We start from the raw sequence: 16096 nt of genomic DNA on the forward strand, positions 1-16096 counted from the left end.
TTAGTATGATCTATTTCTGAGTGCTAGTTTCGTGATCTATATACCTATGTACTCGAGTGAGAGTTATATAATAAAGTTTAGTTTGAGTTTTTTCTTCTTTACTTTGTGTTTCAATCAAAATAAAGGAAATAATGAAAAAGATCATATGCTAATCTTATGGTAAGTAAGGACATCACATAAGGAAAAGTATAAGTGGTAAAATTTATTGAAAATTGACAAACATAGCATTGGTCAATGATGAAATTCATGAAAGAATAGATAAGGGAAGAGAAGATTCACATGCAAATACACTATCTTTGACATCTTTTATGATTGTGAGCCCCCACTAAATATCTTATGCCAAATTGTTGACGTTGGACAAGGAAGACAACGTAATGATTTATGTTTGTTCTTATTCACATAGAAGTTATATTGTCATAGATCCTTCAACATGTTGTGCTTGCTCAATATCTTTGCTAGCCAAAAATCCGCAGTAAGTAGAGATACTACTTGTGCATCCAAGACCCTTAAACCCAAATCCATGTTTTGAGAGTCAACGATACCTACCTATGGATTGAGTAAGATCCTTCAAGTAAGTTGTCATCGGTGCAAAAAGGCAATAAAATTTACTCCTAAATGTGTTTGATCCTTTAGTGTAAGGGAAACTAAGCGTTGTACGAACTTGTGATGGCAAAGTAATAAAAGCGACAGACTGCATAATAAAGGTTGCTATCATGAGGGGCAATATAACATGACGTTCTTTTGCATTAACAGATTGTGCATACAAACCAAAAAGCGCATGACAACCTCTGATTCCCTCTGCGAAGGGCCTATCTTTTACTTTTATGCAAGAGTCAAAGTATTTTCCTTTATTCCTTTTTATTTTTCTCTTTGGCAAACATCATGTGGTGGGTAAAGATCTCGGCACATATATGCAGTTGGATATGAGTGAGCATGAGTTATTATTGTTGACATCACCCTTGAGGTGAATAAGTTGGGAGGCGAAACTATAAGCCCCTATTTTTCTATGTGTCCAATTGAAACTTTTTGCTCATTTATATGTTGTGGGTGTTAGCAATCGTAGAAGATTAAAAGATGGTTGAGTATGTGGACTTTGCAAAAGGATCTAGTACGAGACCCTTCCTAAAAATATGATGAATTGTAGTTGCAAAGTTGACCGAGAACATAGTTTGTTAGTTTTCAATTAAGTTTATGCTTTCTACTTCGATGTTGTGATGAATTGTTACTTTTTCATGAGAAGCTATATGATAAAGTCTGTTGTTGTTATAATAATATGCATGATGCTACTATCTCCGTATTTTGTTTTTATCAAACCTCTCTCTCTCTAAACAGGTGGACATGATTTTCGATCGATATCAGCTTTCGCTTGAGGACAAGCGAGGTCTGATCTTGGGGGAGTTGATACGTCCATTTTGCATCATGTTTTCCTACTATTGTTTATAGTGTTTTTATGCTGTATAACACTTTGTGGAGTAATTCTAATGCCTTCTCTCATAACATGCAAGGTTTACACAAAGAGGGAGAATATCGGCAGCTAGAATTCTGGAGCTGAAAAAGCTATGTCAGAGATACCTATTCTGCATATCTCCAAATGAGTTGTAATTTTACGGAGAATTATTTTGGAATATATAATAAATATTGGAGAAAAGAACTACCATAGGGGGGCTGCCATGTGGCCACAAGGCACCAGGGCGCGCCGGACCCCCCCCTGGTGCGCCTTGGTGGATAGTGGGCCCCTTGGGGCACCTCTGATCGCTCTCTGACTATAGCGCCAGAAAAGCTCTTGTATGCTAGGACTACGTAGGTATTTCCCCAAAGAGGAAGGGATGATGCAGCACAGCGACGGTAGGTATTACCCTCAGTGAAGAAACCAAGGTTATCGAACTAGTAGGGGAACCAAGCAACACAACGTAAACAACACCTGCACACAAATAACCACACCTCGCAACCCGACGTGTTCAAGGGGTTGTCAATCCCTTTCGGGTAACGATGCCAGAAAATTGTAGTAGATTGAAATAATAGATCACAAATAAAATAAATTGCAGTAAAGTATTTTTTATTTTTGGTTTAATAGATCTGAATAAAAATGCAAAGGGAAAGTAGATCGCAAGCAAATATATGAGGAAGAAGACCCGGGGGTCGTAGGTTTCACTAGTGGTTTCTCTCGAGAAAGATAGCAAACGATGGGTAAACAAATTACTGTTGGGCAATTGATAGAACCTCAAATAATTATGATGATATCCAGGCAATGATCATTACATAGGCATCACATCCAAGATCAGTAGACCGACTCCTGCCTGTATCTACTACTATTACTCCACACATCGACCGCTATCCAGCATGCATCTAGTGTATTAAGTTCCTGGGAAAAACGGAGTAATGCAATAAGAACGATGACATTATGTAGACAAGATCTGTTTATCTATTGCGTAGATATAGATCCCATCTTTTTATCCTTAGTAGCAACGATACATACGTGTCGGTTCCCTTTTCTGTCACTGGGATCAAGCACCGTAAAATTGAACCCACTACCGGGCACCTCTTCCCATTGCAAGATAAATAGATCAAGTTGGCCAAACAAAACCCAAATAGTGGAGAAGGAATACGAGGCTATACGAGATCATTCATATAAGAGATTAAAGAAACTCAAATAACTTTTATGGATATAAAAAGATATGACTCATCATAAATTCAAAGTTCATCAGATCCCAACAAGAAGACCGCAAAAAGAGTTACATCATATACAACATCACAAGAAGCTTGCAAGCAAAGTGACTAAGGAGTTAGTTATGAGATGATGTATTATGGAACGAGTAAAGAGACTTGCCAGTAACGAGATTGAAGTAGGTATGGAGATACCGATGATTGAATCTCGAGCAAGTAACATAACGACAGACAAAGGGAACTACGTATGCTGTCATAAAGGTTCGACCCATAAATATCTTTGTAGAATATGTAGGAACCAATATGGGCATCTAGGTCCCGCTATTGGTTATGGACCGGAAAAGTTTCTTGGTTATTGTCGGTGTCAAAACCGGCGGATCTCGAGTAGGGGGTCCCGAACTGTGCGTCTAAGGCTGATGGTAACATGAGGTGGGGGACACAATGTTTACCCAGGTTTGGGCCCTCTTGATGGAGGTAATACCCTACTTCCTTCTTGATTGATCTTGATGATATGAGTATTACAAGAGTTGATCTACCACGAGATCGTAGAGGCTAAACCCTAGAAGCTAGCCTATGATTATGATTGTTGTTGTCCTACGGACTAAACCCTCCGGTTTATATAGACACCGGAGGGGGCTAGGGTTACACAGAGTCGGTTACAAGGGAGGAGATCTACATATCCGAATTTCCAAGCTTGCCTTCCACGCAAAGGAGAGTTCCACCCGGACACGGGACGAAGTCTTCAATCTTGTATCCTCATAGTCCAACAGTTCGTACAAAGTATATAGTCCGGCTGTCCGAGGACCCCCTAATCCAGGACTCCCTCAGTAGCCCCTGAACCAGGCTTCAATGACGATGAGTCCCGCGCGCAGATGGTCTTCGGCATTGCAAGGCGAGTTCCTTCTCCGAATACTCCATAGAAGATTTTGAACACAAGGATCGTGTCCGGCTCTGCAAAACAAATTCCACATACCACCGTAGAGAGTATATTATTCCACAAATCTAATCTGCTGACAACTTTTCATAACATGACGTCCCGCCGTGGCCCAGTCATTACAAACCGTTTTTCCCTGCCTTCCACTGCACGTGTTGTGAGGCAGTTTTATTGGCACGTCTTGTCGAAGCGGAGATTGTGTTCCCCTTATCACGGGATTATCATCAATACGGATATGTGTAACCCAACCGTGCCATCAACCACGGCGCTTGGGGAATAAGAGATTTTATGGGGCAAGTAGGGAGGTGCATAGTTTCTACTGCCTTTATAAAGGGACAATGATTCCTCTTTTTCACCCACGCCTTCTTCCTCCCCTGCCCATCCATTCTCGCACACTCGAGCTCTAGCGCCCAAGTTCTCATCTTCTCCACAAAGCCATTACGAACATGTCTGGAGTGGGAGGCAAGTGGATGGTCTCCTCTGTTACGGAGGAGAACATTACGAAGCTCCGGGAAGCCGGATACCTGGCCGCAGACATCGCGCACCGGCTCCCAGACGCAGGGCAGATCGTCCCTACTCCAGAACCCCATGAGAGGGTTGTATTCCTCACCCACTTCATCAGCGGACTGGGATTTCCCCTCCATCCATTTGTCTGCGAGCTCATGTTCTACTACGGGGTAGACTTCCATGATCTGGCCCCCAATTTCATCCTCAACATCTCGGCGTTTATTGTCGTGTGCGAGGCCTTCCTCCACATCAAGCCCCACTTCGGCATGTGGCTGAAGACCTTCAACGTGAAACCGAAGGTGGTGGTCGGCTAACAAGCGGAGTGCGGAGGCTCCATGGTGGGCAGAATGCCCAACGTCACCTGGCTCGAAGGCTCCTATGTGGAGACCATGAAGGGGTGGCAATCGGGGTGGCTCTACATCACCGAGCCGCATGACACCAACTGGGTGGTGGCCCCCGAATTTCGATCTGGCATCCCCATGCGGCTCACCTCCTGGAAAGAGAAGGGCCTATCCCGGGGTTCATCGGTGGAGCTGACCGGACTCTAGAACTGTGTTAAAAATATGATAAGCAAGAAAATCAAGCTTGTCAACGTGGTCCAGGTCATGCTCTTCGCCCGGATCCTTCCGTGTCAAAGACGGGCATTCAATATGTGGGAGTTCGACCCGACCAATCACCAGACGCTGCGAGAGCTTTTCGACGCGACGCACCAAGACATTTGGAAGGTGCTGTTCAAGGCCGCCGAGGTACCTCTTCCCCTTGCCGAGGATCGCAGACTCAGTGCAAAGCGCCCTGCCAATCCGTTAAGCTCTTTATATCCCATAAGATGTCCCTTTCCCCAGTATAATCATGTGAGGGATCTGAGCCTCCACGCCATTTTAACAGGACTGGGTAGCGACAGCGGAGCGGATCGATTGTCCGGCCCCACTGCCCGAAGATCCAGCAAGGGCTCTCTTAACGAAGATGCTAGTTCCGGCGCCCTATGACACGCCGGAGAAGAAGGCAAAGAAGAAGGCCGCAGGGACCAGGAAAGGTCTCTGGCGCAAGGTTGTATCGGACTCATCGTCCGAAAACACCGAGGCGCACTCCTCCCACGAAAACGAGGAGGAGGAAGAGGAAGGTTCTCCCCCCCCCCAACCAGGGGAGACAAGAAAAGGAAGGCCGCCCCATCCAGGGAGGCCGAAGTATCCAAGAAGGGAAGGACCCTCCTTCCGGACTACTCCACAACAGCCGCTTACAGCGACGAGGAGTGGTTGCCCAGGGACAAGCCCCTGGCGAAGTCGTAAGTATCTGGATAGTATAATAGTTCTGGTATGTTTTGTTTTATTGCTTCTTATCATGCCAAACATGATCATGCGGTCCATCCAAAGCCCACATCGACGTATCCTCTTCGGATGAGCCTTTGGGCCAGTCAGCGATGAACAGCGATTCACTCCCGACAGCCACCTCCCCCCGGCCCACGGACGACATCGAGGTGTTGTCTCAAAGGGCACCGGACCAAGGGGAGATAATTCTGGAGGCGCCTCAAGGCGACATCCCAGGTGCCGGGCGCATGCGGGTAAGACTCCCATGGGTTCTAATGATGGGGGCCGCAGCAAGTTTGGCCCCCAGCGGGATACTATGCCGGAACCTCTAGTTGTTCCGGATTCTGTCAGGCAACCCCTCACTAAGTGGGGCGAGCCGTCTGTGCCGATGGCCTTTGTCCATCCAGAGGCATCGGACAACTTGCTGGAAGCGCTTCGCGGATCTTCCATTGACGAAGAGCACCACACCATCATGAGTGCAGTGGTCGAGAAGGTTCGGTCTGCCAAAAGCGATTTGACCGAAGCCTATGCCAGCCTCCTAACAGGCTTTGAGGTAAGTACTCAAATTATGAGAAAATATCACAGCATAGATAGTAGCCCCTGATGCTTTGTTTGGTGTTCGCAAAGAAAGGCCGAACAGAGGATCAAATAACAATCACAGAAGTCTAATCGGAATATGTCTATGTGAATAAGCAGGCTTCGCTGCTGTCCGCTGCCGCTCGTACTCCGGAGGTCTCCAAACTGAAGCTGGACCTTGAGAGGTCCGAGGAAGAGCTCGGCCTTACCAAGAGGCAGCTCGAAGAGAACAAAGGTAAGTGATACCCCATATGTATATTGATAAAGAAAAAAGTGGTTATTAGATCATAGGGTCATCATGAATTTTGCTAGGGGCCACAATCGAAGTGGCGGCCCTGAAGAAGGCGTTGTCCGAGGGCGAAGACAGAGTGGCCACGGAGCGCATCGAGGGCGAGAACCAAGAGGCCTGAGGTGGTGAGGTTCTGCAAGAGCTCCAGGATTTTGTCAAGAAATACGAGTCCTTGGAGCATGACTCTAAGATGCAGGGGTCCGAGCTTGCCAAAGCCCTGGAGAACGCACAAAATGCCCGAAGCCCAAAAGTCCCTCCAGGAGATTTAGGCAGTCAAGAACATAGCGGCGGGTAAGGAATTCATTATGCAAAGCAAGCATGTGAAGGACACTTTCCTTTTACTTACCCGAATTCGGAGCTCTCCAGGAGCGTTCGCAGATCTACCAAGCAGTGTATCAGATGCCGCAGAGTTCTACCGGGCCTAGGAAGGGAGCTCGATGGAAAAGTTGTTCTGGTCTCAATATACTGTGACCGAACATCCGATGCCCTTGAGCGACCAGCTGAAGCAACTGGCCGAGCTTCACAAGGCGGCCGAACTAGCCATGAAGGGTCTCATAGTCCGGATGTGGCCTGGTGAGCCCCTGCCTGGCCGCTACTTCGGCCTGGTAAAGCGGCTTGTGAATGCCTGCCCACGGTTTGAAGTCATAAAGCAGTCCATCTGCATTGAAGGTGAGCGCAGGACCTTTGCTCATGCGAAAGTGCACTGGGCGAAGATGGACGCCGAAAAGCTGGTGAAGGAGGGGCCACCGGAGGGCAAGGAGCATCGCCACCCTGAAAAGTATTATGACAGTGTCCTGAAGGGTGCCCGCCTTGTGGCGGAGGAATGTTCTAAGGATGTAATATTTGAATGAATGTACTCATGTGATCCTGTAATATGAAAATGAATTCATGTGCGCTATATAACGCTTGTCGATTTAAAATATTACCTTCTGTGCCGCCGTTTATAAAATCTGAGAGTCAGCCAGTTGTCGGCTTCTGCCCCCATGTAACTAGTACTGAGGTGTTCGGGATAAATCTTAAACACTCTTTATCCAAAAAATTGGTCCATTAAGGAGGTGTTTAGCGCAGCGAACAAGGCAATCGGATTATACAGCTTTATCACTCTCACTTAGCCATAGAAGTCTACAATTTTAAATTTTGGCGAAGCCCCTAGTATTCGAAAGGCCGAACTTGGGCCGCTATATACGCCTAAACCGGACAAGGCTGATTCCTCGTCCGAAGCGGAAAAAATCTTTAAGGATTTGAGACCTCTCGAACAGCGACCAGCTCTCGCCACATCATGACAGTCAGTTTTCGGCTTTCTCTGCTGAGGTGCTCGTCCGGAAGAACCGGGACACAGTCGCAGTAGTTCTCCCAGTGCTACCTTAGCCGATATAGCGGAACATAAGGTACCAAAACATGGGAGCCAGGCAAACCCAACTATTGACCCAAGACATGATTCGGAGCTGATGCATATAATGCTATATGTTCGGGGTGCTGCACTATCGAAAGTGTTCGGACTTTTCTTGCCGTGTTATGGGGTACACTGAAGCCCCTGGCGTGCTGGACGTACCATACTGTACGGGTGCAACTTGTCGTAAATAAGCAGACAGGAAAAAGGATGAAGAAATGCAATAATAAGCTAACGTTGTACATTGTTATTTAAATGATACATCAAAGCGTATGTATATAAGTAGTGCAATAAGCAAAAATAGGACTATTTTACATGTCCTATCCAAGAGCAAGCTGCATGTGGGTATGTAAAATAGGTATAGCGATCATTATCAGAGACCATCTGGGGATTCCCTTGTACGTCAAAGATTCTTGCTTCCTTGGTGCTTCCTTCACGTGATGGGTCTGATAATCAGGGTATCGAAGAGGGCCTTCAGAGAATAGGGTCCTGAAAGGAAGAAAATGGTAAAGATATACGGGTCCTGAGGCGGTTGAGCCGCATTATGGGCCGTGCCATAGCCGTGCCTCCACCTATGCCCATGGAATTTTGAGTGCGTAGTTATGTACGAGCGGCGCAAATTTCGCCGCTTGAATGGGACTAGGACGGAGGCCGAATTTCTAGGCGAGCTCTGAACGTGTCGGGCGATCATGTTGCAGGGTACTCCAGACTCGCTTGAAGGTGTCCGGGGGCTTTATCGCCGAATTGGCGGTTTGCCTCAGAAGGCTGCTTACTTTTGCTGCAAGGGCCACAGTGTGCTCCTCCATATGGTGTGAGCGTTTTGTGTTTCCATTAACTGTTATAACCCCGCGAGGTCTAGGCATTTTGAGCTTGAGGTATCCATAATGCGGTACCACATTGAATCTGGCGAATGCGGTTCGTCCGAGCAGTGCGTGGTAGCCACTGTGGAAGGGGACGATATCGAAGATCAACTCCTTGCATCGGAAGTTGTCCGCAGATCCGAAGACCACTTCCAGTGTCATTGAGCCCGTGCAACAGGCCTCTACACCTGGTATGACACCTTTAAAGGTGGTCTTTGTGGGTTTGATCCTCGAAGGGTCGATACCCATTTTGCACACTGTATCCTGATAGAGTAGGTTCAGGCTGCTACCACTGTCCATAAGGACTCGAGTGAGGTGAAATCCGTCAATGATGGGGTCAAGGACCAATGCGGCATAACCGCCATGACGGATACTAGTAGGGTGGTCCATGCGATTGGAAGTGATCGGACAAGAAGACCATGGGTTGAACTTTGGGGCGACTGGCTCCATCGCATAGACGTCCCTTAGTGCACGCTTCCGTTCCTGCTTGAGAATATGGGTTGCGTATATCATGTTCATCGTTTTCACTTGGGGAGGAAATTTCTTCTGTCCTCCTATGTTCGGCGGCCGGGGCTCCTCCTCGTCATCGCTATGCAGCCCCTTTTTCTTGTTTTCGGCATTCAACTTGCCGGCTTGTTTGAACACCCAGCATTCTCTGTTGGTGTGGTTGGATGGTTTATCAGGGGTGCCGTGAATTTGACATGAGCGATCGAGTATGCGGTCCAAACTGGACGGTCCAAAATTGCTTCTTTTGAACGCCTTTTTCCGCTGACTGGATTTAGAGCCACTAAATCCGGCACTGACTGCCGTGTCTTCGGCGTTGCCGCCGTTGTTGCGGCACTTGTGTCTGTTGCGACGTGGCCTGTCGTTGCTATCTTTGCCATCTGAATTGCCAGGATTTCTTGATGTGTTGTTGCTGCGAGCCAGCCAGCTGTCCTCGCCCGCACAAAAGAGGGGCATGAGTGTCGTGAGGGCTGCCATGGACTTTGGGTTCTCTTGGCCGAGGTGTCGGGCGAGCCACTCATCGCGTATGTTATGCTTAAATGCCGCTAAGGCCTCGGCATTCAGACAATCAACAATTTGGTTCTTCTTAGTTAGGAACCGAGTCCAGAATTTCCTGGCTGATTCCCCGGGCTGTTGGGTTATGTGACTCAAGTCGTCAGCATCCGGTGGTCGCACATAAGTGCCCTGGAAGTTGTCAAGGAATGTGTCTTCCAAGTTCTCCCAACTGCCAATCGAGTTTGCCGGTAGGCTATTCAGCCAATGCCGAGCGGGCCCTTTGAGTTTTAATTGGAGGTACTTGATGGCATGTAGATTGTCACCGCAGGCCATGTGGATGTGTGTGTGAAGGGGGGGGGGGGAATCTTCAATCCATACCGCGGGGTCTGTTGTACCATCATATGATTCAATGTTCATGGGTTTAAACCCTTCCGGGAATTCATGATCCATTACTTCGTCGGTGAAGCATAGGGGTGTGCGGCGCCTCTGTGCCGGGCTATGCCACGATGCAGTTCATACGAGTCTTGTCTGCTGTATTCGGCTCGGCCAGATTTGCTTTTAGTATATCCGGCGTGACGGTCATCGTCACGAGTTGGGGTGCGCCCCCGTGATCCGTAGATCGATCTTGTATGTCACTCTTTATTTTCCAATACGTCTCGCAGGTCTTGCGTGTAGCCCCGGGCCTTGGTGTTTTTGTTTGACTAGCGACGGGGTGCGGGCTGGACTTCGGCCTGATATGCCGCTTTGTCTCGGCCATGAGGTGGCCGGTCAGCCGCATCATACGCTGGTAGTGTAGGCTTTAATGCTTCCTCCTCAAGTTGGGGTAGCAACCTGCGCTTTGGGTAACTTTTGGTTGGGCGTTCGAGTTTGTATTCCTCGGCTGCTAGGACCTCGGTCCATCTATCCGCTAGCAGATCTTGATCAGCTTGAAGCTGCTGCTGCTTTTTCTTCAGGCTTTTTGCTGTGGCTATAAGCCGGCGCTTGAAGCGCTCCTGCTCGAAGGGATCCTTAGGCATGATGAATTCTTCGTCGCCGAGGCTCACCTCGTCTTCGGAGAGGGGCATGTAATTATCATCCTCTGATTCTCCATCTGTCGCCTGTTCCTTAGGGCTAGCTTGCCCATCGTCCCGCTCGAAGCCTGGCTGGAGGGGATTGTCTTCATCTTCGGCACTATCTGCAGCGTTATTGTCTCTTGTGCCGGTATCGCTGCTTTTGCTATGGCAGGGCTTAGAGTGGCGCCGATGACGTCGGTGCTTAGATTGCTTCTCGAGGGGATTATCCTTCGTTGCCTTATTGCCGTCGCTTTTTCTTTGGGGGTGAGGTGGCTGTCCAGCGCCCTGTGGGCAGTGGTTCTTGTTCTTCTCCTGCATCGTCGTCCATACCGTCGATGTCTTGGGAGCCGAAATCAAGCATGTCGGTTAAGTCGTCGACAGTGGCTATTAAGTGGGTGGTGGGTGGGGCATGAGTTTCTTTGTCGTCCGCTTCCCACTCAAGCCAGACATAGTTCGGCCAAGGGTCTCCTAACAAGGAGAGAGACCTCAATGAATCAAGCACATCGCCCAAGGGCGAGTGCCGAAAAATATCCGCGGAGGTAAACTCCATGATCGGTGCCCAATCAGATTGCATAGGCATGGACACAGGCGGTTCGGAGCCTGTGGCCGGGGACGAATCCAAGGGTCCGGTAACACAGGTCTCATAGGAGGTGAAGTCAGTATTCGGCTCTATCGCTGCTGAGTGTGCGGCCTCCACGGCGGGGTCCATCCACCCGTCCTCGGACGGCACGATCTGCTCCGGATTGAGGGCCGGAGTAGCCACAGGTGTGATCTCCCGAACACCGTCCTACGACAGAGCTAAGTCATGCTCATCGTGACTGTGCAGCGCACCTGACATGGGCTCGAATCCGTCGAAGATCAAATCTCCGCGGATGTCGACAGTATAGTTCAAGTTTCCAAACCCGACCTGATGGCCAGCGGCGTAGCTCTCGATCTGCTCCAGATGGCCAAGCGAGTTGGCCCGCAGTATGAAGCCGCCGAATACAAAGATTTGTCCAGGGAGAAAAACCTCACCCTGGACCGCATCGTTGCCGATGATCGAAGGAGCCATCAAGCCTTTACATGATGGCACAGTGGAACTCTCAATGAAAGCACAAATGTCGGTGTCAAAACCGGCGGATCTCGGGTAGGGGGTCCGGAACTATGCATCCAAGGTCGATGGTAACAGGAGGCGGGGGACACAATGTTTACCTAGGTTCAGGCCCTCTCAATGGAGCTAATACCCTACTTCCTGCTTGATTGATCTTGATGATATGAGTATTAAAAGAGTTGATCTACCACGAGATCGTAGAGGCTAAACCCTAGAAGCTAGTTAATGATTATGATTGTTGTTGTCCTATGGACTAAACTCTCTAGTTTATATAGACACCGGAGGGTGCTAGGGTTACATAGAGTCGGTTACAAGGGAGGAGACTGTCACATCCCTAGTTCTGGTATGGTCCTAGGCTTGCTTTGTGCATCATGTTTAAATTCTCAAATGAAATTGAAATGGGGATGTTTCAAACCCTAGCACCAAAGCAAATTCAAATAGGTTCAAATTAAAATTGGAATTCCGATAAACCCAAAATGCTCTTCAAAAATGTTCATGGTCTTTGGAAAATGTTGGGAACAACAACCAGAGGTGATGCACATTTTTGTTACTCATTTTGGATTTTTGAATCAATGCATAAATATTTGATCTGGAGATGTTTAAATTATATAAATATTTTAATGGCTCCAAAAATGTTGGGAATTGGTGAGGGCCTCTAGAATATTATATCTAGATGCCACAAATATTTTCAGCATTTATGGAAGTGTTTTAACATTTCTTTTGGATAGAGAACAAATGTCAGAAATAGAAAAAGAAAACAGGAAATAAGAAAACACTTACCTGACGCTTACGTGGCGCCCCACCACGGCCCAACAGTGGCCCGGCCCAACTGGCCATTGCCAGTCGTCTCCCTCGCCAGGAGGCAGCGGCGAAAGGGAGCACGGCGAGCGTGCATGCCCGCCAGGCAGCTGCTTGCTGCCTCCTCTCCCTCCTCGGCGTTGTCCACCCCCGAGAGCTCCACCGAGCCCCCCTGGTCTCTCTCCATTCTCCCCGAGCTCCTCCCCATCCTCTGTCTCGCTCTCCCCCTATGTCCTGAGCGCAGCGGAGAGCACCGCCATGCGCCACCGTGACCACCGCCTTCCCCTCGCCTCTCCGACATGCCCACGAGGTCCGCCTCGTCGCCCTAGTCCTCTCCGCCAGGCCACGTGGCGCTGGACGCCTTGAAGCATCGTCCCCGACCCCTTCATCCTCCTCGGGTCGCCGGAGATCCGCCTCGTCGCCCCGCTCGCTCCGACGCTACTCCGGCCTCGCCGACCTGCTCGTCCGACTCGCCGTGAGCCACCGACCCGAACCCCCCTCCTTTGCGCTCCATTTGCACGTTGTAGCCGTCGCTCCGCCGGAGACCGAACCACGCCGCCGCCCGAGCTTCTCGCCGCCATGGCCATAGCCGTCATAGCTCCCAACCGAGCACACCCACGTGCTCACCGCGCCGCGTAGGTGCCGTAGGAGCTAAGCACGCCACTCCCCGGCCACCGTAGCGTCGACCCCGAGCTCGCCCGAGCTCCGGCGACCGCCAAGGTCGACGCTGGTGACGACTCCGGCCACCCCAGCCCCTCTCGTGTACTCCCCTGGATGCGGCGCACGCCCATCTCCACATAGAGCCTCTCCGCCGTCCTTTTGGTCGCCTGAGGGCGAAACCCGAGCCTCCGCCATGCGTGCTGTCACCGGCGACGAGCCGTCGGCGTGTTGGGCCTTTGACTAGGGGTTTGACCTCCCCTGGGTCATTGACATGTGGGGCCAGCCCCATCTAATTACCTAGTTTAGATTTAACTAAAATAGGATTAGCCCTCTGACACTGACACGCGGGCCCCACCGTCCAGGTTTGACCTGGACCGAGCCGTTGACCTGCTGACGCCTCTGTGACGTCACGCTGACGCAGTAATTGATTTCTGGATTTTAAATAATTTAGAGAATTCCAGAAAATAGTTAAAACTTCTAAAATTCATAGTAATTCAACCGTAATTCCAAATCAAATAAATTATATATGAAAAATTATCAGAAAAATGCAAGGAATCCATTTATGCAAGTTTCATGCATGAAAAACCAACTTATACTTTCTGTATAAGTGAAAATGTAATAATGGCATGTTATATACTTAATTTGGGGTTTGCATATGAACCCTTGGTTCATATGGACTTCAACCAAATTGATGCTAGATGCATTAGGCCAAATCATAGCATCTTTGAAATGTCATCTTCATGCATCATATTGTTGAATATGGTTGTTTATTGATTGCCGGCACCGTTCCCTCTCGATAGGTTCTACTCTGGAAGGTGTCCCAAGTACCTGTCTGAGGAGCAGTGCTTCTTCGTCGATCTATCAGGCAAGCAAAACCCCTTGAGCATCTCGATAAATCCCACTCTCTCGCTCCTGCTCCTTATACTGCATTAGGACAACAACGATTCAAACTGCTACTTTCTGCTGCGGTAGTTGAACCCATTCCTCTGCATGACCTGTCATTGCCACAGTAAATAGTTGAAACCCACTAGCATGAGTAGGAGTTGCTTGAGCCTTGATGTGCCTGCTCATCCATGCTTGTTTTTTCTTTATGCCAGCTATGCTTAGAGTTGTGTCAGGTCTGATTCATCGAGAATGAATCGGAGTGGTGATCATGTCCTACCGATAAAGGCTAAGTGTGTGAACACGTTTTGGTAAAGGTAGCGATGAGAGGCCATGTAGGAGTACATGGTGGGTTGTCTCATTGGAACCGTCCTTAAGCACTGAGTTCTGTGTATGTTATCCAAGTCCAGTTACTACCACACATTGGGTTCCGGTTATCCGGCCCCTCTCGGCTTATTAATCCACTTGATCTCTGTCCAGGAGTTGCAACTAGTTTCTGGCGTTTGTAGGTAGTGCTACTTGTCTACCAGGTGGTGTCCGACGGGACGGGCTTGGGACAGACTAGGCACCGTGGCACGGTGTACCAAGTGGCACCCGGATGGTGGGCTTGGGAACCCTGCACACATCGTTTGGGGCTGTGAGCGACACCCCGGCCGGATCTCCTTGCGGATGGAACCCGAATAGGCGATAAACCTGGACGAGAGACTTGTGTGGTTAGTCAGGTCGTGTCCGACACCCTCGCCCGGCTTCCGCTTGAAGGTTGCCGAGGTACATGGCGTGTACAGGGCTATAAGTGGCGAGAGCGTGTGTGACGAAGTACACCCCTGTAGGGTCAACATTATCTATTCGAATAGCCGTTTTCCTCGGATATGGAAACTTGGAGAACTTATGTAGTACATAGACAACTTGAAGTGGATACTTTAGAATCCGCAAGATAAGCGTGAGTGCTATGGATGGCCTTCTCGTAGGAAGACGGGAACGGATCCATAGTGGAGTATTGATATGGTGAACATGTGGACTCGTGTGCGTCTTCTCACCTCAAAGAAGTTTCTGATACTCATAGTATAGATTAGCCACTGAGTCAAAGCTGGCTTGCTGCTGTTAAAACTCCACCACCCCTTTGTTGATAATGTTGCATATGTAGATAGTTCTGATGTAAGACTTGCTGAGTACCTTTGTACTCACGTTTGCTTATTTATGTTTTGCAGTTGGTTACGCTAGTGACTTCGACGAGTAGCTTGTATCCCAGCTACGATCTTGTACCCTTGGGAGGGTCGTGTTTAGTCAGGCTTCTTAGTCTTTTCCTTTGTAGTTGTCTGTACTCAGACATGTAATGCTTCTGTTGCTTGTATGCTCTGAATGATGGGTCATGAGACCCCTGTTTGTATTGAATGCTATGTGGCTCTTCTGGGCCTTTATCTATATGAGTTAGAGTTATGTTGTGATGCCATGTTGTACAGCACATACTTGCATGTTATGCGTACGTGTAACGTGTATTGCTATGTGTGAGATCCGTCAACCTAGTTGTTTACCAGTGGTAGCCTCTCTTATGGGGAAATGTAGTCTTGTGCTTCCATGTGCCATAGTAGTCCGCTACAGCCCGGTTCACCGGAGTCCTGCTAGCCCAGCACTACTGCTCCGGAACAATTGACTGGCCGGCATGTGAATCACTTCGTTCCTGTGTTTGTCCCTTCGGGAAATGTCACGCGGTGACATCCAGAGTCCTGCCTAGCCTGCTACAGCCCGGGTTCCCGGAGTCCTGTTAGCCCAGTGCTACAGCTCGGATTCATACGCTGTTGACCGACATGCTCGTGGTTGATTCATGTATGCATGTCCCTATAAGTTAGTGCCACTTTGGGTTGACGACTAGTCATGTCGGCCTGGGTTCTCTGTCGTATGGATGCTAGCGACACTATCATATACCTGAGCCAAAAGGCGCAAACGGTCCCGGGCCAGGTAAGGTGGCACCCGTGGGAATACCGTGCGTGAGCCCGCAAAGTGATATGAAGTGTTACATGCTAGATTGGTGTGACTTAGGATCGGGGTCCCGACAGAGATCTACATATCCGAATTGCCAAGCTTGCCTTCCAC

The sequence above is a fragment of the Triticum urartu genome, chromosome 5A, assembly GCF_056163025.1.
Source record: "Triticum urartu cultivar PI428250 chromosome 5A, HENAU_Tu73, whole genome shotgun sequence".
Classification (NCBI taxonomy): domain Eukaryota; kingdom Viridiplantae; phylum Streptophyta; class Magnoliopsida; order Poales; family Poaceae; genus Triticum; species Triticum urartu.